Consider the following 24,636-nt stretch of genomic DNA (forward strand, 5'->3'; position numbering starts at 1 on the left):
CATGTTGAACCAAGATCAATGAATCCAGAGACCTTGGGATGTTTCTAGATGTCCTGCGGAATCATGGCTTAAAGATGCTGGGGAATTAACGTGGTGGTTTTGTGAATACAGAAGAGTTCCACCAAGCAAAGATGGCATGTAGAGAGAACAGGTCAAGTTTGCAAGAGTGCCATATCAAAGCTTATCTAAGGGACTTCTATGACTGCAATGTTCTATTCATAAGTGACAATACATTCTTTGTGGGCACAAGATTATTGAATTTGGTATTTCTGTCACCTGAGTTGGAGACTCCATGCAGTGTGCCCATGTGAAGAAACACGTAAAGAGTAGACAACTCCAAGTTCTTCACTTTGAGAAGGGGCCCAGGTCTGACACGGGAGATAATGCCTCATCGAATTCTCAAGTACTGGGCTTGGCAATGACACACACTTCTGATGGAAGAAAAAGAGAACCTGGTATCATATGCAAAGGCATCCCAATAATAAAGGAAGCAACAGGCAACACCGGCTTCATTGTCAGCACTTTATGTATTCAGCACTCGAAGATAATGAAGATCAAGGTGTAACAGAAGCAGGGATTCAGGAAGAGAGAGAAAATGGACATATTTTGTATTTTACTCTAATCAATTAAATGAAGTTAACCATTTGTCAAACCCAGAGACATGAACACTCTGAAGGGAAAACTGTAACTCAAATTGTGAACTTTACTTGGGACCAGGGCTTACATACTGACCATTGGTTATAACAAGCATTGCAGTAAATGAAATGGTAATAAAACGTGAGAACAGATAAGGAAAGACAAGGCCATTTATGGAAATTATACAGTTTTAGCTCATTTCTTTGTGAAAACATAGAATTGTTTACTAACATGTATGTTGGTTCAGGAGAAAGAGATGGCCCATTTACAATGCAGATACCGGTATGTCATCTTAACTAAGTAAGCAAAAGCTAGCAACAGCAATGGGATTGGCAAATATATGTTTCTTGTCATAATATTATGATGGTGTTCTGAGACCACAAAAGGGATGTTTTTACCTACTTAGGATGGATCTAGTTACCATGTACAGAGACTCAGCCAGTTGGAATCAGAACCTTCTCTGTTATGAATAACTATGTAATAAGCTATCGTCAAATGTATTTTTGTAATAGAAAAAGTTGTAGGAACAGAATTCACTTAAAGACTACTGAAGTGACTTGCTATACAATTCTTGATTTTTGACTAGTTCTTTGGTTTCAAACCGTTTATAAAGAACATTCAATGGCCAAGTGGAAAATGTAAAATATGATCTGGTAGTTTAGATATTAATTTTATTAAAGTTCATTTTCTTGGTATGATTACAGCCTTGTGATTATGTAGCAGATGAGACATTTTTTTAAATTTCAGTACCCACGGCTTCCATGTTCCAGTACTCACAACTATGTAGAGTTTAACCAAAGTTAATATGCGTGAGTAGTGGTGTTTATACATGACCTAGGTTTATTTGTTTTGTGTCTATGAAAATGAGACACCACCCACTGAAACAGAGAATTATGTCATGCTCTGGATTATATGCTCCACAAAGAAATACCAATTCTTAAGAATTTAGTATATTAAAATAATCAAGGGCCTTTAGGACAACATAGATAAACATATTTCTAGCGGTCATGCATACAGTGCAGACAAACAGGAGCACAATAATTTTCCACTGCAGATGGCTGTGAGCCACCATGTGGTTGATGGGGATTGAACTCAGGACCCCTGGAAGAGCAGTCAGTGCTCTAACCACTAAGCCCTCTCCAGACTTCTTAGTGTCCGTTGTTCTAACCACTCAGAGTAGTGTACCTCACTTGCTTTGACTTCATCAACTTTAGGAGGTACTGGTGAATTTGCTGGAGAATTTGTGAGCAAGAAATTTAGTCTTTACGTATTTTTCACCTGAAAAATTATAATCAAAGGATTTTGGGGATGTATTTTAGGACCATTTACCTTTCACATTTGTTAATTTGTGTGTGTGTATGCATGCTTGTCTGTGTGTGTATGCATTTGTGTTGTGTGACAGAAAGAGAGAGGGAGAGAGAGAGGGGGGGGAGAGGGAGAGAGAGAGAGAGAGAGTAAAAAGTGTGAGGGGTGAAGGAGGGAAATGAGATGAAGGAGGCTTTACTGCTATGTATAGACACAGTATTCCTTCTTTCCAAAGCATAAAATTATTAGCATCTTCTTAGAAAAAGGGTCAGGTATAACCTGCCAGTTCTTTGGTCTTGGCCCTCTCAGTCCCCAGACCCTTGAAAGAATAAATTCTTATTCTTGGGAATTGCTCAATCTGTGGTACTAAGCTAGTACTTGTTAAGAAACAGATTTTTTTTTTTCTTTTTAAATTTTACTCTCGCTTTTTGGAATCTGTTTTATTTGGATCTTTTCTCCAAATTGCTTTGGAGTTGTATTGTCTACATTGGTAACAGAAATCTTTTCAATAAAACAATAGTGTTAGTCATGTGTATTTAAAATATGTCAATAGTAAGAACATGTAGTCATTCCTAATGTCAAAAGGATAAACCCATCATTTGCATTCATAAAAATAAAATTGTCTTTAAATATAGTTTTAAATTGGCACGACCACATGATGTGGCTTTTGTGTTGTCTTAATGACTGTTTTCTGCATTGATTTTTTATTCAACTGTTTAACTGGATGCATCACAGAAAGAAGTCGATTGCATTCACAGATGCTCTTTTGTTTGTGTGACAGATATCGCCACTCTTGTCCATATCACAATGACTTCCTTTTCTATTCCCCACTGAGTCACCTTCAGACATGTAGGGCAGCAATCTAAATTGTAATTCTCATTGTAAATGGAGAAAGGATGGCTACAGTGAGAGCAAGATAAAAATAAGTTTTTTTCCTATGTGCAGATGGAAGTCACCATCCGAAGTACTGTGACTTTAAAGTGCTTTTATTTCGTTTTTCCTCTTTAAACACTTTCAAATGTTTGAGGTGGGTTGACAACATGAGTATCCGGTACAGAAAATATAAGCTAATGTCTTACAGCTATTAATCACTCTTAAGCTAAGGTTGTCTTTTTAAAAACAACTTATGGTATTGGAATATTAAAAACACCATGACGGAGTAAGGATATGATATAATCAGTAAAGGGCTCTCAATCCAAGCATGCAACTCTAGTATGATGCCTATCCCCATGGCAACTCTAGTATGATGCCTAACCTCATGGGTACTCTAGTATGATGCCTATCCCCATGGCAACTCTAGTGTGATGCCTAGCCTCATGGGTACTCTAGTATAATGCCTATTCCCATGGCAACTCTAGTATGATGCCTATCCCCATGGCATCTCTAGTGTGATGCCTATTCCCATGTAAAAAAGTTGGGTATAGAGTTGTAGTGATTTACAGCAGCCATGAGAGACTGACACAAATGCTTAAACTATGATAGTTAAACACTGACCGTGCTGACATATTCAATACACCAAATATTGATGTCATGGATGCCACTGGTATGATTTTCCACTCAAATCCCCATATTTGTACAGAAGGTAGAAATCTGCTCATAGCTTATCTTCTTTTTTGTTTTTAATAGGATACTCTTACACTTGAGGTGAGATATTAAAATTCTGCTGCCTAGCAACTAGTTATCTCAGGGAACTCTGTTTTTGGGGATCTTTGAGACATGATCAAGAGTAAGAATGTGTTTGCTCATGAATCCAAACAGGGTTTGAATAGTATGTTTACTTCACAAACTCTTAACACATGCTTAGAATCAAATTTAAAAGTCCTTTCCATGCCTAGTTACCTACTTTCCTTTGTAGAATTTGGGATTGAATGCAAGGTTTTCCTAGTCAGACTCTACCACACAGCTAAATCTGCAGGCTCTCCCTATTTTTTTTTTTTTTTTTTTTTTTGGTAATTTCCCATATTGGAGCTCATTGTATACCCTAAGATGGTCTTAAATTTATTTTTCTTTTGTCCCACTCTTCCAAGTCGCTAGAATTATTGGTATGTGTCGCCATCCTTGGCTGGTTTCCTTGTATTCATTAACTCCTCTCTTTCTACTCCTCACTGTTGACAACAGGTCACTTTGATAAATCCTACAACGTCTCTAAACTAGAATAAATCACTCAAGCCTCATGGATTTGTCTCTTTGTAGGCTGCATGACTGTGTTGAGTATTCTGTAACAGTGCATTATATCCTTTGGCTAAATGAAGATGAACGTAACTATCTTAAGACAGTTTTCAACTTTCAGGAAAACCCAATGTCAAGTTCAGAAAGCTGCAGTTCAATGTGAGTTCCTTCTTCCTTGCTCCTAGATTGTAGGTCTGTTACTGGGCTCACATGTCTTCTTCTTGGTGAATACAGGTTGACAGGGAGAAGTAATCTAAATCCTAAGATATCTTCTAAGTCTGGTGATGTTCTTCAAATATCCCCTTCTTCCAAAACAATCACATGGAGGTTGGGGATTTAGCATATGAACTTTGAGAGGACAGAGCCACTGAGGCACTGGTAAGAAATATCAAACATAGTACCTTGTGAACAGAGCACATTTTTGATACATGTGAAAAATACTGTAAGGTATATGTTGGGCTTTCACATCCCCCTCTCCCCTTATTTTTTTATTCTTGCTTTGTTTCATTTTGGAAGAGCTATAAATCAAACCAAGGGTCCCGTGCATACTGAATATATACAATGCTACTGATTATATTAGGTTATATTCTCATTTTGCAAATATATTTTGAAACTAACCCCTCTCTGGTCTGAATATGTTGATTTGTAGTGGGACAATCTATTCAGGTATTTAGACTTTCAATGCTATATAAGCTTGCTAGTAGAGATGGAATTTCCAGGTCAGTACCAAAAAAACCCATTGATTTTTCCATGTCCTATGGCTCTACTGTGTGATATCTTCAGTAGTACTATCTACACACACTCACACATACCTTTGATTGACTTATAGAAGGTAAGCCTTGGTTTCTGTTGCTTAGGTTCTTGGACTTGCCTCTTACCATCTGCTTATCTCTGTTGTTAGCTGGTCTTGTTGATTACGACACTGTCCTGAACCCCCTGTTCTCTCTTGTGTTTCACGTACTCTCACCTGTGCTCTCAGATGAGTCAGCGCTCCTTCGAGACTGGCTCTCTCCCGGTGCAGAGTGCTCTGGCATAGGGTCAGCTCAGGGTGCAGGTAGAAACTTGAAGGATCCTGTCTCAGACTGCTCCTTGGTTCCAGTGTCCTGAGGGCTTCAGGCAGTTCCCTCTGAGCAGAAGTGGTGGTCTTACCTGTTTTCTCAGGTGTTTCAGCACTTCTGGGACTCCATCTCTTTCCCAGTGGGTACTGGGTATAGAGAGATGGAGCACCTGTGTGCAGGCTGAAACCGGAAGGATCCTGTCTCAGATTACTTCAAGGTTCCAGTGTCCTGAGGGCTCTAGTTAGGTTCCCCTTGGGCCAGAAATTTGAGCAGAAGTTGAGGTGTTACCTGTGCTCTCTGATGTGTCAGCACTTCTCTGAGACAGGTCTGGATCCATCTGTCAGTTTCTAATGAAAGTAAATACCTTTTTTATATAACTTGTTCAGTTTTAATTTAATTATTTTATCCTTTTTAATACAAATGCTAATAAAAGTATATTTTCTTATTATGAGAGTCCTCTTAGTGTACTTTACAGACCCAGTGACAGTGCTAGAGAACTGAAAATCAACAGTTGAGAACTATAAGCAGTCTTCTCTGTGTGTCTTGACATCTTCTTGCTTTATGTTGATGATGTGGCCTTAGTGAAAGAGAACATCCTTCTAATTGGGGAAATTTAAGTTGTGTTTGTTTTCATATAGCAATCTAAGAAATCACATATGTTTCTTCTGCATACTGTTTATCATCTGTACTCGATATTTGACTAGTGTCTTGAAGAAAATATACATATATATATATATATATATATATATATATATATATTTAATGCAGGCAATTGAAAACCAACTTCTTTAAAAATACTTTGTGGTTGAGCATGTATCTTTTTTTTCTAACAACAAAGGCAAAAAACAATGTATTTAGAAAACATGAGAATCTAGCTGGTCATCATTGCACAGACCTGTGACTAACACTTCCAAGGTTGAATCAAGAAGCCCAGGAGTTGACGTCAAGTAGGACTCCCTAATAAGATTCTCTATAAAATAAAATGACCTCTAAAAATCTTATACCTTTTACATTAACTCTCATTTTCATATACTTTCAGTAAGGATGTATTCTGGCCTAAAATTTGGAGGAGAGGTAACCGTGGAATAGTTTCACATATTCCATTCTTTAATATCTCTGTGATGTTTCCCTGTATTTTCAGTTAGATTTTTGCTTTATTTGTGCATTATGAGAGAGATGTTTCTTCATTTAATATTGCCTGGTTTTTTTCATGTCTTTCTCAAAGATCAAAACAGCTAATAACAAAAGAGTAAATAAGTAATCCCTAGTAGCATGAAGAGAGCATCGATTTCACATTTTTACCAAGGTGTAGGCTTTTCTTACAACTGCTTTTGAAGGGCAGGTGTCAGGACTAGATGGTACCATTAACAACCAACCACGGCTGGTGAAACAGCTCTTTTGGAACGCCTTTTCTCAACCAATTTAGAGTCAGAGCTATACTTCTGAGAAATTGCGTAAGTATTGGTTATTCCGTGTTGTTTTCAAGGCAGCCTGCAATATTGTTATGTGCTCAAACTTACTCTATAATTTTGTGCACAATGGCACAAGAGAATTTGTTCTCTTTCCTTTTTGTAAACACTAGCATCAATAAAAATACAAACAATGGATGCTCGTTTATTTTCTGTTTCTTGTACCTGCTTCTTTTAAGTAAACTTGGATAGAATGGGGATTATAGACTATTCATCAGAAAAGACTCCTCTTCCCCCATCCACTAAATTATAATGCAGCAGTGGCGTACTCTAAAGTGACATGCGTAGAAGGGACTGCCAAATGACTTCAAATTAATGTGATCTCTGAACACCTTTGTAACCTTATTTTGTAATAAACTCTTATTCTTGGCTCTTTCTTTCCCTTTTCATAAGGAATTCTCAGTCTCCCAGCAGCAAGTGCAGCTATGTTAAGCTACAAGGAGACAATCATTGTTGCCATTGTCCAAAGGACAGAAATAAATTAACACTTCCTATTGATTATTAAACCTTCTCATCTTTCCTTAACAGGTCATTGTTGGTATTTTCTTGTAGACCCCAGTGTGTCACCACTTTTCTTTTTTTTTTTTTTTTTTTGCCAAGTACTGGTGCGCCATAGTTTTTTTCTTCCCTGAGCCATTGCTTCTAATCCATTCTGTCTTCGTATATTGAAATTAACAAGGCATACACCCAGAGGCATCGGCTGTGTCTACAACAGTGAGGGACAAATGAACTTGAAGATGAGGTCAATCAAGTGCACAGAATACATCACACAGTTATTCCAAGCCCCGTGCTGTGTCTATAATTGCCCCTTGTTCTGTCATTAGTGTTCCCTTACAAGTCATTATTTTGAGTCAGCAGAGCTCCATGGAGTGTTCCTCCTGATGGTTAGTATAAACTTGAATGGATAACATAAATATCTCCCTGCACAGAACACAAAGAGCAGGTATTTCGATCTAATAAAGAGTGCAGCTGTTCATCTCTTTATGAATCTAAGCTAAAACAATATTCACGACTTTCAATGTGGACTCCGTGATTTCAATGTGGACACTGTGCTGCTGAAGTAAATGGACAGACGCTCTATTAGAATTCGTCTCTCTGCTTTGATGCTCTTTGCTCTTGCTTAGCCCAGCAATATGTCGCCTACATGGGAATGTTGTTGTAGTCAGCACTGTATATTTTTTTTCCAAAGTACAAACATCACTCACTCATTTGTTTTGTTGGGGAAAAGTGGTGTTTTAATGCTAAAATAACATACCAAGCTTGTGGCCTCAAGCACAGTTTTAGATGTATTATCTTCACTGGGAGCAGGAAAATTCAAATTTCTGGCTCAAAAGATGGTAGCTGACAGAGTTCAGAGAAGGCTTGTAGAGAAGAATTCAGCACATTTGTATGCATGTGTGTGGGGATCCGGCCCCTGGACAAAAAGTATGTAGCGGGAAGAATGGAGAGAAAAGTACAAAGTAATTTTTGAAGTACCCAGGAACCCAAATGATGATATTGAGATGTTTTGAAAATTTGGCTGAATTAGAAGAATAAACATCCCTGAGGTCAAAATACATGGCTTTGGGGGAAGATATATTTTGTCCTTGAATGTCTTTTCACAATTGTAAAATGAAGCAATTAAGCTAGAACAGAGAATACAAAACAATGGCCTGAGACCTGAATTGGTCTCACTGAAATGATTATTTGAACTATGTACTTATTATAATTCTCGAGTTAGTTGCATATTTAAAAAAATCAAAATTTGTAAAAGGAGGTTACCTATGATCGTGGTTGAATAGGAACAAAAAGGGAGACGGATGCAGTGGTGGGTGCGTCTACATATGTTGATCCTGTGTCTGGAGTGTGTTGGGAATTAATTACATTGATTACTTCATTTTGGTTAGCTCACTCATCTTTCGCTAGTTAGCTCTGTGTGTGATACACACACAGACACTCTCTCTCTCTCTCTCTCTCTCTCTCTCTCTCTCTCTCTCTCACACACACACACACACACACACACACACACTCACTCACTCACTCACACAGGCGTGTATGTATGCAATAGCCAGAGGAAATGTCAGATGTCCTGCTCCATCATCCTTGGCCTATTCACTTGGCCAGAATCTCTCACTAAGTCTGGACCTAGGTAGACAGACAGAAATCTCCAGTGAGCCTCTATTCCCCCTTATAGTAATGGGGTTATCAGTATATATATTTATATGTATATATAGTCATATTCAGCCTTTTATTTGAGTACAACTGATACAAACTCTGGTCCTCATAATTAAACAGCAAATACTCTTACACAAAGCCATCTCTCTTACCCTGAAATATAATTTCTATTCTCTCCATATCTTTATCTGTCATATGAGACTAGCTGTGTCTTTGATGTACTTCTGGCAGAAGTTTATGCGAACATCCAGAATGAATGACCGAGAGTTGTACAAAACAAATGATGTGGACACAATCACCTGATAATTTTAGAACCACACCAGGTGTGATACACCTAAAGGGACCCAGGTAGTAGCTACCACCTTAAGATCGGTGAGCATTTCAAAGTGTAGTTCAATGCCCAGCTGCTCTGGGCTGTGCCTGTGAGTAAGACCAATGCTGCACGATTCCTGTTACTTAGATTTTTTTTTTTCAGCGCCTATAGAGTCATAAAACAAGGACACATGAAGGTCAGACCAAGATAAACAAATATAGTTTTCATACACTGATTGAGTTATTGACTTATGCCATTTTCCTTATATCATCTGGGTGAGTGTGCTTGGGTTCTCTGATTCAAATAATATCTAATTTGGAAACATTTCTCTTGATTTCTCTGATTTCTCCATAAAGTATATCAATAGAATTGGAATTTTTAATAATATATTGACAGAGTTCAAAATTAAATTGCAAAGCACCGTTAGAGCTAGAAAGGGACACTATCTAGAATTTATATAAATATAAGAAATGACATACAATTAATGTTATAAACACCAATTTAGTGTGCGTAGAAGACACTTTCTGATACACACATAAAGATACATCCATCTTTTCCAGGGATAATGAATGAGGTTTTAGAGAATAAAATCCAATTTGGACAGCAGACTTAGTCAGCTGATGTATCTTGAGATGAACTGATACTGGCTGTGTATCTTTTTTGAGATGGATTGACTCCTACATCTGGTTCACAGCTGGGTCAGGTTGTCTTATGTTCATACCTTACCTCTTTTTTTTTTTTCACCACAGCCATGTTTTGCTTTCAGGTTTTCACCATGTCATCTTCTAGGGGTCAGTCCTAAGAACTTTTACCATGCACAAAATTCCTTGATAGACATTTGTATTTTTGGTGCTCTGACTGTCTTGAAAGCTTACAGAAAGACCAGGTCCCCAGAGCTCCCCAACTCGGCTTCTTCTCTCATCTTCCCATTGCCTGTTGCATCATTCAAATTTTTGTCCATCTGTTTATTACTCATTCCTTTCATGGTATTGGGTTTCTTTTCTTTTACCATGTGTGTACCTGATGTATGCATTTGTGTGGGTACCACTCTCTTTCTCTGTTTCTCTCTCTCTGTATATGTATGTATGTATGTATGTATGTATGTATGTATGTATATGCATATGCATATGATGTATATGTATATGATGTATGTGTATGTGTATGTGTATGTGTATGTGTATGTGTATGTGTATATGTATATGTATATGATATATATGTATATGTATATGATGTATATGTATATGTATATGTATATGTATATGTATATGTATATGTATATGTATATGTATATGTATATGATGTATATGTATATGTATGATGTATGATATATGATGTATATGTATATGTATATGTATATGTATATGTATATGTATATGATGTATATGTAGTATATGTATATGTATATGTATATGTATATGTATATGTATATGTATATGTAGATGTAGATGTAGATGTAGATGTAGATGTAGATATATGTATATGTAGATGTATATGTATATGATGTATATGTAGATGTATATGCATATGTATATGTAGATGTAGATGTAGATGTACATATGTATATACGTGTTGTGCACATGCATACACAGAGGGCCAAGACTGATCTTGGGAATCATTCTGGGATCTTTTTTCTACCTTATTAGTTCAGGAAGAGTCTCTCAGTAAGACCTGAGGCTCTCTGATGTGGATTATCTTTCTGGAAAGCTTGCTGTAGAGATCTCAGCATGTCCGGTTTCCAAGGCTGTCATTCCAGGTAGGCTGCCACACTCACTTAGGATCTATGTGGGTTCTTGGAATTTATTCTGTTCTTCAGTTTGGGGAGTAAGCAGCCTTTCGAACATGTGTGGCATGTGTATTGTGATCTTTGTGTCCATTCGCACACCGTTTCTCCGGATCACCTTTATCACTAAGGATTATGGTGCACTTGTAGTGATGTGCAGGGCAGAGGAAGGTGATTGAATTGGAACAAGAGGCTGAAGTAAACTTAAATATTTAGAGTGAGGGTAATGGACATTTACTTTTCTGGCTTGGTGAGAATGGTTTGCAATTTTAAAAGCATAGGACCTAAATTATACTCTTACTATTCACTTCTATAATTATGAACATTATTGCATTTCCATATCTATTGTTACAGAATGGCACAGAATCACAAAGACACTTATTGTGACCTGGGTATGTGTTTTTAGCACCATTTGAATTTCTTATTTCTTCGTTTTCCTATTGAAGATGATTTTTTTGATACGTTGCATTTACATTAGGATGACTTTAATTTTTAAGTGAATAGACTCCAAGACCTATTTTTTTTTCTTTTTAGAAATATACAAACCACATGAACACTAGCCCCTGAGATGGAGGAGCTGCCTAGTTTTAGTGGACTTAGTCTCCAAGGAGGGTCCTGCTTGTATAAATTTAAGGGCCCTTTTCATAGTATTTTTGTGGCCTGATAAATGCTATTCTTTGCTGAGGAAATTACGCAGCTCCCCAGACTATGTTTCATCTAACCCTGGAGGGTCTTAATGCTCGTAGAGTTCCTCTGTGACGTGGCTTTACTATCATCAGCCAGGCCATTTTAGTGCTCTCAGTGACAAGAACATTCAGAGAAGGATGTGTTATTGCTCCATATTTGGTAATTTCTTTTCATGGATCCATGCATTCTGTATAGTTTACATTGCCTTAATATATTCCAAAAGCCCTTCATTTTGTCCCGAGCAGTGTGTGTTCTGTCGATAACATTGAGGAGGGCTATTTTTGCCAAAAAAGCAGACAAGTTAAAATATATAGGCAGTTTCACTTGCTAAGTGCTAGAGGTGCTCTCCTCACAGTGATTTGTATACACACAAAGGAATGCCTGCCTCAAAGCCAAAATGGGATTTAGTGGTAGATTATGTGGTAGCTTGGGACTCAGAGGATTAAAGGGAACTTGAATCACCAGGCCTTGGAAGGAAGAAAACACAACCGCAGGATCATAGCACTGATGCCTTGTGACACTGCCTTTTATTTATTTTTAAAGTTATGTCCAATGTGCCAACATGTGGTATATTTTTTGGAAGAACCCCATTGGCCAGAATGTGGTTGTCTGTTCTCTTCATGGGGAGAGGAAGGTGTAACTAGAACATAATGAAAATGCCCAGTGCGGGCCACATGCTGCTACCCCAAGAAAAACAGAGGCTGAGCGCGGAACGGCCAACAAGGTAAAACTCATAGGCACTGAGCTTTTTCCTCAGGAAAGAGCGTCATTCAGCTTTCTTTGGGCTTCACACTGATCAGTCTGTTTGTTTTTACTTCCAACTGGTGTAAAAACTTACTAGTTTTATGGAGTATTTTGTAGTACATGTCTTTTCTGGATAATGTTCAAATCAGTAACATTTATCTCTACATCATTATGATAGTCATTCAGAATTCTTTTTCTCCAGCTGTTATGAAATGTGCAGTGTGCTGTTCTTATTTTTAGGTGTTTCATTGTGCTATAGGATGTCAGATATCTGTTCTTTTCTAACTGTAACTTAACATTTCCCAACCCTGCCTCATCTTCCCTCTTCTCCCAGACTCTCATCAGCACCATTTGGCTCTCAATGGCCAATACCAATATTTTAACTTCACCATATAAGTGAAATAAGGCAGCAATTGTCTTTCTGGAGTGGCTTAGTTCCATTAATAAAAGAATTCCAATTCCTTTTAACATTTTGCTGTTTGGGTAATAAATTTTATGCCAAGATGAAGCGAGAACTCCCTTGAAATTACTCCTGCTGCTGGACCATCTCTTTTAGCCTTCAATTCATTCTTCCTAAGCCATTTCTTGTGTTTTGATGATGTGTATATAGTAGATGTCCAAATATTAGGTTTTAATTATTTGAAGAAAATATTTTAAACACACTGTTTGGAGACCTTCTTTCTTGTTGCATGTTAGTACCCTGGGTTTAGCCTCTTTCTGTTTTCTGAAGTCTTCCATTACTAGAGTTCTGTCTTCTTTGGCTGTATTGAACATTCAGCTTTGCTATTGGCTCCTGCATATGTGTAGCTAGTGGAAAAGTTTGTTTCTTGCTACTTTAAGCCCATCCTTGAATCCCGAATGGACATGTCTTATAGATTCTGCCACTCACGAGGTGGCCCACACCTGCCCTGTGTCTCACTGCTGTCTGACTCTTTTATACCCGTGTCATTTACTTATTGATTATTTAATATTTCTTACATACGGGGTCCCGAAGAGTTAAACTTCCTTTGGGTTATTTTGGGATTCAAGTCTTAACAGAAAATGTGAAATTGGCAGCAGCTCTGTAAGGATAGAGATGGCACATGGATTCTTATAGTGATAACTGCTTATCAAGTGGAAGGCCATTGGTCATCCAAAGGATCACTAACTTATAATATCACATTTTCAAGACGAAAGGAAAGGTATGTTCATGACTCAGGTTTGTTATGTAATAACTCATGCTGCTAACTATTCTGCATTACTGCCAGGCAATCATGCAACGCACTAACAAGTGCTAATTATTTTTATAGGTGCCTGTAGATGTCTACATCTACCATGTGCTCCTACATGGTTCCCACATAGAAATCCTTCTCTTCAGCATTCCATGAACCATCATTTGGTCTGCTCCTGCCTTTCATCTTCTTCCAAAACATCTGAAAGAAAACATAAAATGATTGAAAGAAATGGACATCTGTTTCTTTTTTTAAAACCCTTTTCCTTCTAAGCCAAGATGGTTTATCATTCCCTGCCATTTTCATATTTCTTTAACAAATGATCTAGTACCAAGCTAACAAATAGGAAGACAAAACATTTCCCCCTGTAATTTTGATAGCCTCCTTGCAATGGTCTCTTTATTTTATAGAAATAGAAAATAAAAAGAAAGGGCTTCCTTTATTCTTTTCCCTTGCTTTCTTCCACAGTTTATTTAATTTTTTAATCAACACCATTGCTCTGTTGGGCACAATGTTTCTCCTTTATATTTTTTTTTATTCCCTTTGGGCCTTCTTCCTGCCATTAGGTGAAGAAGAGGGAGACATTACTGGGGATTAGGGACAAGTTGCAAAAGCCTATCTAAAATTTTTGATTCTTTCATTCTTTAAACCGCTTTCATTTTTAATAGGAGTCTATGGCATCTATGAAATGAGTTCACTAAAATGAAGAGCTATGTATTCATGGTTTAGAACATCATCTGTTCTGTGCAATTGAAAATAATTCATGTAAGGCATGCAAATATCACTGTTTCAGTCACCCAACTTTGCACATTCTTTTTGATATACTCAAGACCAAATTTGAAGACTAACAAACAAAGACCCAGTGTTTATCTGACCTTGGGACAGAACTTATAAATTAATTGAAAATAGCCCAACTATAATAGAGAAATTTAACTATCAGAGTATACACAACACAAATAACTTCAATATGAAATCATTTCTTGTATACACCTGTGTGAACCTGTCCAACTACTCTAAACCTGACATTTATCATTCATGGGTTTGATGTAGATGTGTTGAAGTTGAAAATAAAGGCTTGTTCTCTACTAAGATTTTATTTCTATCATCAGAGAGTTGTGTGCATGTGTATTCTAGGACTTAGAGCCAGGCCCATGTACACGCCGAGCACACAGAGACACAGCCTTAGCTCCTTGTCCAGGCTGGATTTCTGTCTGGGTCACAGGGCAAAGAAATTAGTCAACCAGCACAAACTTATCACTACCACTTTGATATCAAAAATTTTTAACCATTATATCATTCCTTTGGTTTTCTTTAAAGGCTTGAAACTAGCTATTTCTCTACTAAAGTGATAGATTTTCTACATCAAGTTATTAGCAGGGGTAAAAAGAGAACTGATGCTGCCTATGCAGAGAACTAAGGCTCTCCTACAATTTCTTTCAATCCTTTGTGCACATGATGAGCTAGAATAACCTCGCTGAACTGAATTATCCTTCCTCGGTATGGTTCAGTGAATACCATTATATTTCAGCACAGCTTGAGTGATTTTTAATGCCAAAAACATCAGCAAGAAATACAAATGTTACAAAAATATTGAAACAATACCATAAAAAATCCCGGGATCATAAATACTTTACTTTGCAAGGTCTCAGAGGTCAAGATAGCAATACTATGGAAAATTAAAATGCTCTCTGCGTGAGAGGTTTTCAAGGCAAACACACAACACACACGCACACACACACACACACACACACACACACACTTTTACTATTAAAAGGCACTGAGTCATTCTAGAATCTATTTTCAGTTTGATGAATAAAAAGGAAAATAACATTGTAAAGTTAAAAAAACAAGCAAGGAAGTAAACAAACAAACAAAAATAAACTAAGTTAATTATCTGACCATTGCCTTATTTGGTTTTTATTTACAATCCAAATTAGTGGGAAATCATAGTTTATATATCAGGGGTTCAATTTTTATATGAATTAAGCCTTTAAAAACAGAACATACTGTGACCTTTGGATAAAGTTTCCTAAAAATTTGGATATGGAGTGTTAGACTAACAAATTTTGCTGTTTCTTTTTTTCTTTTCTTTTTACTTTCTCCTCATCTTCCTCCTCTTCCTCCTCCTCCTCCTCCTCCTCCTCCTTCTTCTCTCTCTCTCTCTCTCTCTCTCTTATGATCTGAGTCTTTATTTTATTATTTCTCTTTGATTGAAAATAGATTCTCTTCTCTCTTGAACTATATCCCCATCACAGTTTCCCCCTTTTCCCCTCCTTCCATCCCCCTACCTCCTACCCTCTCCTCAGGCTGCTAGGAGAGAAACAAAAAATACCGCGAAATTAAATATACTAGGACAAAACCAAAACCATTACATTGAAGGTGGACAAAGAAAACTAGCACAAGGAAAAGAGCTGCAGAGCAGGCACAAGAATCAGAGACCTATGTGTTCACACAAGCAAGAGTCCCATAAAACCCTAACCAGAACGTTGTACTACACATGCAGAGGTCCTGCTGTAAACCTGTGTGGTCTCTGTGAATTCTCATGAGGTCTGCTCATGTGGATTTAGAAGGTCTGTTCCCCTGGGGTCCTTGGTCTCACCTCTGTTTCTTATACTCATTTTGTATCCTCTTCAAAGGGGTTTCCTGAGTTCTGGGGAGAGGGATTTGATGATTTGATGAATACATTCCATTTAGAGCTGAGCATTTCAAGATTGCTCTCCTCCCTGCTCTGTCCCTCCCTCCCTTCCCCTGCCTCTTCAATGTTTGTCTGTGGGTATCTCTATTTATTCCCATCTGCTGCAGAAGGGTGCCTCTCTGAAAACTGTCCTTTCTCCATCCCACGGCGCACAGCTGCATGCTGACCCTCTAATGTCCATCATGGGCCAAATCCTGCAGGTCACTCCTTTCCCACGTAATATTTCAGCATCAGTTTAAACCAGTGAGTTCATCAGAAAGAATTCACTGTAGAAAGAAACAGATACTCCAGATGTGCAGGAAGAGCAGCTCAGCAAGTATGGCTTTCTGGAGCCGAGCTTCTGGACCTTGGGTCTTCACCTTCTGGGACCCTTGGTGTCACATGCCTGAAAGTGGTGAAGATTAGAAATGCAGCCCCAGAGAAAGAGCCCAGAACGTAAGACTTACAGTCAATCCAATAGTAAACACATCGCAGTTCTAAGGTTCTTTGGGTGTTCACTATACTGCATGGTGCAAGTTTTGTTCTGACCTGATTCTGGAAACGTGTGTGCACTTTGTTCTGTAGCTGCGGCTGCAGCAGCCAGTGCCAGTAGGTGCTGCCTAAGGCACCTCGGCGTACACTCAAGACTACGGTATGACACGAACTGCTGTGGTGCCTCCCCGTCCTTCACACACAATGTATTCTGTGCTTGTAGAAAGTGTGTTCAGTAAGGGAAAACAGGATCTTTTAATGTTTCTCTTCATTATCTCTCAGTGTGCCCGTATCAGATTAGCCTGTCTTTGAATCATACTGTTGTAGAATGGTTATCATAAAAGTTGCTGTTTGGGTCATTTACTTGAGTTGAATACAAAAGCATCTTCTGTCAAGCATGGCTTGGGATTAGCACATGATTTTCAACCATCTGTGAAATGGTCCTTAGTGTTCTTCTGCCATGATGTTCCTACTTACGTATATCAAGGCGGCGACGGGGAGAATTGTCAGTTATAAATTCAAAGTATTGATCAACTTCCAAAAGCATGGCAGACATTTTCCTCCCTGCGGTTTCGGCCACACAGATAAGATTTAAGTCTTTATGGAAAATCGAGCAAGGCAAATCACCTTCATTAAAATACAGACTTTCTTTCATATGTAAATGGCAAAGTTATAAATATTTTAAAGCAACACTCCATGGTTTAGCATCATCAATGGGTGTTTGACCTGTGTGTCTATTTTATGAACCTGTATACTTGAAGTCCAGTAAAACCTTCTTGGATGGAAAGGCTTACACGTGGAAAAGTTGAAAGAGCTCTGGTCTAGGGCACTTGGGATTTTAGGAACACCAGTATTCTGTCAAATCATTTCTTCTTCAGCTTCTCCAGTATTTATTTGGGGTCCTCACAGTCAATGCATGCTGTAGTTGGCTTCAGGGCTACTGTGGGAGGAAGTAAGGACGGCAGGGAGCGGCTGACTTTTCATTAGTGCCTTTGTAAGGAGAGGACCAGATCTGAGAAGTCACACTTGTTCCAACTCCCCTCCAGATGATCTTGCCTTGTTAAAAAGTGGCAAGAAAGTCTCACAAGTTGTCAGAAACAAATACTTAAAAAAATACCAACGAAAAGCAAAACAGAATGCTTTTTGCCGTTTCATACATTTGCTTTGTGGATCTGAGGAATTTAATGATTTCCCACATGCCCTGTCTGACAGACATACCAGCATCACTGTTGTGTGCTATATTGTGGTCCTGTGCAGTGCAATTGCTGTTGAGCACCCTTAGGTTTCCAATCACACGGCAGTGTACTAGGCTCTCTCTTGTTTGGGTAACAAGGAGAACAATTAAACTTGTTTCTAAATGCTAAGAGCAAAATGATTTCAATGCCCCTTTCTCCTCTCATTTTCTCAGTTTTACTTCAAAAGCATCCCAAATACTGCGAAGACAATCCCATGTATTCATGACTAATTTAGCCTTTCAATAATTTATTATTTTATTTCCTTTATATTTCTTTCACAGCCCCTTCAGTCCTCTCCTCCCGGTCCTGCCTTTACAAATTTATCCCATTGTTCCCCCCCCCCCCTTCTCTTGAGAGAGAAGACCCTCTCGGGTACCATCCTACGCTGAGACCTCTATGACCAACAGGATTAAATATATTCTCTCCTGGTCCAACCAGGGAGTCCAGCCTGGGAAGGGAACCCAATGTCAGGCAACATAGTCAGAGATAGCCCCTTCTCCAACTGTTACAGAACCAACATGAAGACTAAACTGTGCATCTAATAAAATTGTGTAGTGGGTATAGGTCCTGACCTGCAGTCTGTCTGTTTGGCTCAGTCTCTGTGAGACACCCATGGACCCGAATTAACTCTGTAGGTCCTTTTGTGGTGTCCTTAACCCATTTGGCTCACTCAGTTCTATACCACATCCTTCTACAAGTCTCCTGAGCTCTGCCTAATGTTTGCTTATAGGCCTGTGCATCTGTTTTCATCTGATGCTAGATGAAACCTGTTAGAAGACAGTTATGGTAGATTTCCATCTGCAAGCATAGCAGAGAATCATTAACAGAGTCAGGAGTTGGCTCTCTCACATGGGATGGGTCTTAAGTTGAATGGCCAATTGATTTTAGACAAAGGGACACAGAAAATTCAGAAGTGGAAAGCATTTGAGCAATGTGATAAAAAGTGCTTAGATCCACAGCATGCATCTTTCTATGCCTTTATCCAACTATTCTTTAAGATAATGTGAAACCTAAAATCCCAAAAACTTTTAGAAGAATGTATAAGAGAAAATATTTATCATCTCAGGTTAAGCAAATCTTCCTCAGATGGAACATGTAAACATGATTATAAAAGAAATTTTAATAAAATGGTAAATTAGATCTCATCAAAATTAGAAACTTGCTATTTTAACGATAAAATTAAAGTAGAAAATTGTAAACTAAATTGTTTCCTCCCTCCAGGGGCACATACCTAAAAGAAAAATTATACCGAGAATATGAGAAAGATTTTCTCAACTGCTTGGAATCCCTGAGGTTTCATCCCATGCTCCCTGATTTTATAATCCCTCAAGATGGTCTTGGAATATTCTTGGTGAGTTATTTTTATGCTGAGGTTCTCCCTAGGCTTCCTCCTTCCTCAAGGTGGTAATCAGGACTATTTACTATGATGTGTTTCTAATTCTTCATTAGTCTCTCTCTCTCTCTCTCTCTCTCTCTCTCTCTCTCTCTCTCTCTCTCTCTCAGAAACACACACACACACGCACACACACACTCACTCACTCACTCACTTATACTCATATATCGCCAATTTTAAAGTTCAGAGGATCTTAAAGAAGACCCTGGTTCAATTTCCAGCATCCACCATCTGTAATTCTAGTTCAAGGGGATCTGACAAGGCTTTTCTAGCCTTTTTAGGTACCACACAAACATATGGTACACAGATATATGTGCAGGCAAATCACTCATATGGACAAAATAAAACTAATATTATTTTCTTTATTTAAAATGAAGATATTCAGCTGTAAAGCTGCAATAAAATATTTTTATTTTTAAATAAAAAACAAAGTTTAGAGGAATAGGAGATGATGTCTTAAAACACATTTTCTAATTTTAAATGACTGTCTCCATATAAAACATAAAATCAAGTCACAGAAGCAAATTACCCATTCTAACGAGTCTTGGGTTGGTGCTATCTAACCATGCTGTAGGTACTAATCATTTAGTGCAAGAATTCAGGGATGTGTGCAGTTTCACTTTTCACACTCCAGTTACCTGTTATCATGATCCAAGAATTGTAAATTAAAAAATTGCATAAGCAATGGAGGTTTTTTTTTTGTATGCTCCCCCTAGCTGTGTGATGGGATCTTCTACATCAATCCTCTTTTGTGTGTCCTTTGGTCCAGTGTGTACACACTCTATATGCTGCTTTCCTTTGGTCCACTACATAGCTACCATTTTCTGACATTTCTTGTGATATTGTTCTGCTTGGGTTCACCAAGGCCAAAAGGAAAGAAAGGAATTGTCAACATATTGTCACAAGATCATATTGTCATATGCGATCATTTATTATTGTTGATATCTTAGTGTTTCTAATTCATAAGTTAATCTTTATCATGGGTGTTGGCATAAGGAAAAGTACTACAAGGATGAAAAACAACATGGTTAAGTTTTGCCATTATTTATGGTTTCAGACACCCGTTGGTAATTTGGGAACACAGTCCTCACACATTGGTGATGAGTTTATTTTATGGTGCTATAAATTGATCATTGCCTCTATACTCTACCGAGTGATGCTTCTGTTAATTAGTATGTGATATGCAGAGCCTAGAAAAGCAAGAGGTGGTTATTTACAATACCACATGAAGCACGGCGTTTATTAAATCATAGTCACATCATTATATTATGATTCTGAACAAAGGAGACTTCAGTTTGTGTTTTTGATGTGTGGTCAAGGCTCAAGAGTATACAAAAAGGATGCTATCCCTTGACCAGTGGTCATTACTAATTTAATAAGCATGCTTCAAAGCTCCTGCAGACACAAAAGAATCTTAAGTTACATGTGTAATATGCAGCGTGGGCAAAATATTTAATTCTATTCACTTTGAAACCTAGAGGACAGTTATTAAATTTTTATGGGCAAATTAAAATTTAAGATTAAAATACAAGATCAAAAGAATCCTTTTCCCCTCTCTCAGCACTATTAAGGATCAGCCTTCTGAATAGAGACTCAATGTTCAATGTCATGTCCTTTCCTTCTGGAGAGCCAGATTAGAGCTAATCAGAACTGACGAGAGAAACGTTATCTTTTTGTAATTTTTTTCAATTGGGCATGATTTTTTTTATTACTTTCTAATATATATGTAACTGTATTCACAGGGCAGAAAATGCAAGTCAAATGAGAGTATAGGCAGTTCTTGAGAAGGAAAGGTGACATGCGTAGAGACGCTTCTATTAGTAACCTGCAGCTCTGACAAATGCAGAGGTTCACTGCATAACAAACACCCATGGAGACATAAACACACACACACACACACACACACACACACACACACACAGAGAGAGAGAGAGAGAGAGCTAGAGAGAGCGACATACTCACATCCATGAATCCATGATCACCTACTTATAAGTAGGCACATCAGAGGTGACATCTTGTGGTCCTCTTATAAATGAGCCAATATCATCAAGAATATGTTATGAGAAATAACTGAAACCCTAATGAATTTATTATTTTTTGTTTTGGTGAGCTGACACCTGTAAGGACTATCCTTCATTCCACAAAATAGTTTATGTGCCCCACATAGTCCAGGACAGAAGACAATTAGTGAAAAATCTCCATGTCTGCTGACATGCCTCTCTGGCTACCATGCAGAAAGAAGAGGAGTGTTGAAATCCTTGAGGTCACATGGAAAATCCAAGGAGTGGAACAAACATAACTGACATTAAAAAAGTATCTAAAGGTGTTTATATTAATTTAATATTTAATTTAGTTCTAATTTTAATGTCTAGTTCATTGATAAACAAGAGCCAGACTGTATCACATCTCTCCATTAATCCCACTCTGCACTATTTGAATGTTCATTTATTTAGTTTTATAAAGAACATGGGACTGTCAGTAACTTTTCATGAGCATATAACTTGGAAGACAAGACAGTAGACCTTTCTGGAAGCTTGCAAGGGTAGTATGGAGCATGCAGTGAAGCAGGAAGAAGAAAAGGAAGAGAAAGAGGAAGAGGAGGAGTGGCAACATCAGTAAGATGAATATGAACAAGAACAAAAAGAACAAATAGAGGAAGAGGAAGGGGGATGTGAGGAATAAAGGAGAAGCAGAAGGAGGAGGGAGAACAGGAAAAGGAGGAGGGAGAGCAGGAGGAGGGGGAGGGAGAGCAGGAGGAGGAGGAGGGAGAGCAGGAGGAGGGGGAGGGAGAGCAGGAGGAGCAGGAGGGTGAGCAGGAGGAGGAGGAGGGAGAGCAGGAGGACAGGAGGGAGAGCAGGAGGAGGGGGAGGGAGAGCAGGAGGAGGGGGAGGGAGAGCAGGAGGAGGAGGAGAGAGAGCAGGAAGAGGGGGAGGGAGAGCAGGAGGAGGAAGGAGAGCAGGAGGAGGGGGAGGAGGAACTCAGTCTTGGAAGGGGAGAGCTGACATGTGAATGTATTCTCCTAATCTTCACATTTTTCATTTATACACATGTCTGACCTTGCATATGTGTACTTACACATACATCAACCCCCTACACAGACCACACCATATCACCTTCATGTAAACAAAAATTGGACACACCACATAACACAAACATAAAAGTTGATCAATCATTCAGTATTTACCAGTTTTATTTTAAGCAAACGAATCCACATGTTCTCCTAAGAATCCTTGCACAAAGCTAGGCTTGGTCCAGATGCCCCACATTATTATCAGTGCTTTCTTTTATTAGGGACAGCATTCTGTTAGTATGCACTATATTCTATTTTATGGCCTTACAGAGGGATAATGCATTTAGGTTGTGAATTGTGGTTCAAATGTTAACTGTACAAAATAATTATCAGTTTTGCAACTATGGACAGTTTGGTAACCTCATCAAACCTTCGGATTACCATGTATATTCTGGAGACTTCCAGATATTGTATCACACACATGCAAAGCAGGTTGCTGCAAGAACAACCGGAGAGTAAGGAAGAGTTCCTAGCAAAAATTCTGCCTTCTAGGCTAATGCTCAGTAGATGGCAGCTGCTCACGTAGTGTGAGTTGTGTCAAGTTGAAAAGTTGAAACGTAAGTTAGCCAAGCTGTTCTAACCGTAGCCATCAAATCAAATTTAGTGTGAAGAAAATAATCGGTGCTTGGATACTTCTTAATCAAATCAAAGGGAGATGTGACAATAAGAATTAAAACATCCCATAATTTGTAGCTATCCTAAGTAAGTACAAGTTTACTGTTTCCCATGTTTAAAGGTCAAAACCACCACGGGTGCTTATGCCCCGGGATGATGTGGTGTCATCTCTCTAATACAGTCATTTTAAAACCAGAACCACATTGAAATGAGTTAATATTCAGTTTGGGAGTTGACACATGATGTTCAATGCCAGGGATTATTATGCAGTTGGTTTAAGGCAGGGCCTTAACCTGTTGATTTTTTTTCCCCAAAAGTGGATTTCAACTATTTTCTTTATAGTGTGGGTCAAATTGGCTGAGCCAGATTCTATGTCAATGGTTTTCAACCTGGAGATTGGATGATCCTATTACAGGAATTGTCTAAGACCATTGGAAAACACAGATATTTACATTATAATTCATAACAGTAGCAAAATTACCGTTATGGAGTAGCAATGAGATAATTTTATGGTTGGACGTCATCTCAATATGAAGAATTAAAAGGTTACGAGGCAATGGGAAGGTTGAAAACCACTATATGGTGGTGACATGTCTTAGGAAGGACTAGAATAAATACAAAGAAAATGAGTCTGTAATAACAAAAAAAAATTGAAAATTTATAGATTAAAATGAATTGTTTAAAGAATTTAACAGGAAATTTAAAGGGCTAAGAAACTTGAGTCACATATTTAAGAGCATGTAAGATTCATCAGCCACAAGGAAATTCTATGTTCTATTAAAATGTAAATTGCATTGTGGGAATATTGTAAGATGGGTCCATAGTTGCTAGACCTTCAGATGAGACACGAGGAAATAAAGCAGCAAAGTTTTCAAGCAAGCTTTCTTAGTTTTAAATGTCATATAATTATTATATTATTTAATATATAATAATAATAATAATAATAATAATAATAATAATGATTGTTATTGTTTTAGTTACTTGGTGGTGGTCTGATGTAAATCTACAGATCTGGCTGTTGAACTGTCTGGAGACGTACTCTGGAAGTCAGGAAACTATGCCCTAATGGCTAAATGCAGCTGGTGGGTGTCTTGGTTCCTTTTCTCATTACTGTGACCAAATGCCTGACAAGAAGCAGCCTGAAAGAAACACGAATTACGTTGGCTTATAGTTTGAAGTGACAAAGTCAATCTTGGTGAGGAAGGTACAGTGGCACAAACAGAGTAGGGACGATCATGTGAAATCCACAGCCCCCCTTCCCCAAAAAACATGTAGAGAAGGCCGGAAGTGAGGCAAGGTTATCATTGCAAAGGCCCTTACCCAGTAACCTGTTATCTCAAGCAAGGCTCTACCCCTAGAGAGTTTAACTTCCTCCTGACATTTCACCACAGTCTGGAAACCAAGTTCTCAAACATTTAACATTCACGCTGCAGTGGCTTTATGGATATCTGTACAGCTTGGGAATTTAGGAAGATTTTGATACTGTATTAGTATTTGAACACTTAAAACGCTTTTATATCATTTGTGGCGATTGTGCAGGATATTGTTCCACTTGTTTCTTCCTCAGCCCATTTATCCTGTGCCTACAGGAGAACTACTGGCTTTCTTTTAGTCAATTTTGTACAAATCCA

This window comes from Micromys minutus (assembly GCF_963924665.1).
Source record: "Micromys minutus genome assembly, chromosome: 31".
Classification (NCBI taxonomy): Eukaryota; Metazoa; Chordata; class Mammalia; order Rodentia; family Muridae; genus Micromys; species Micromys minutus.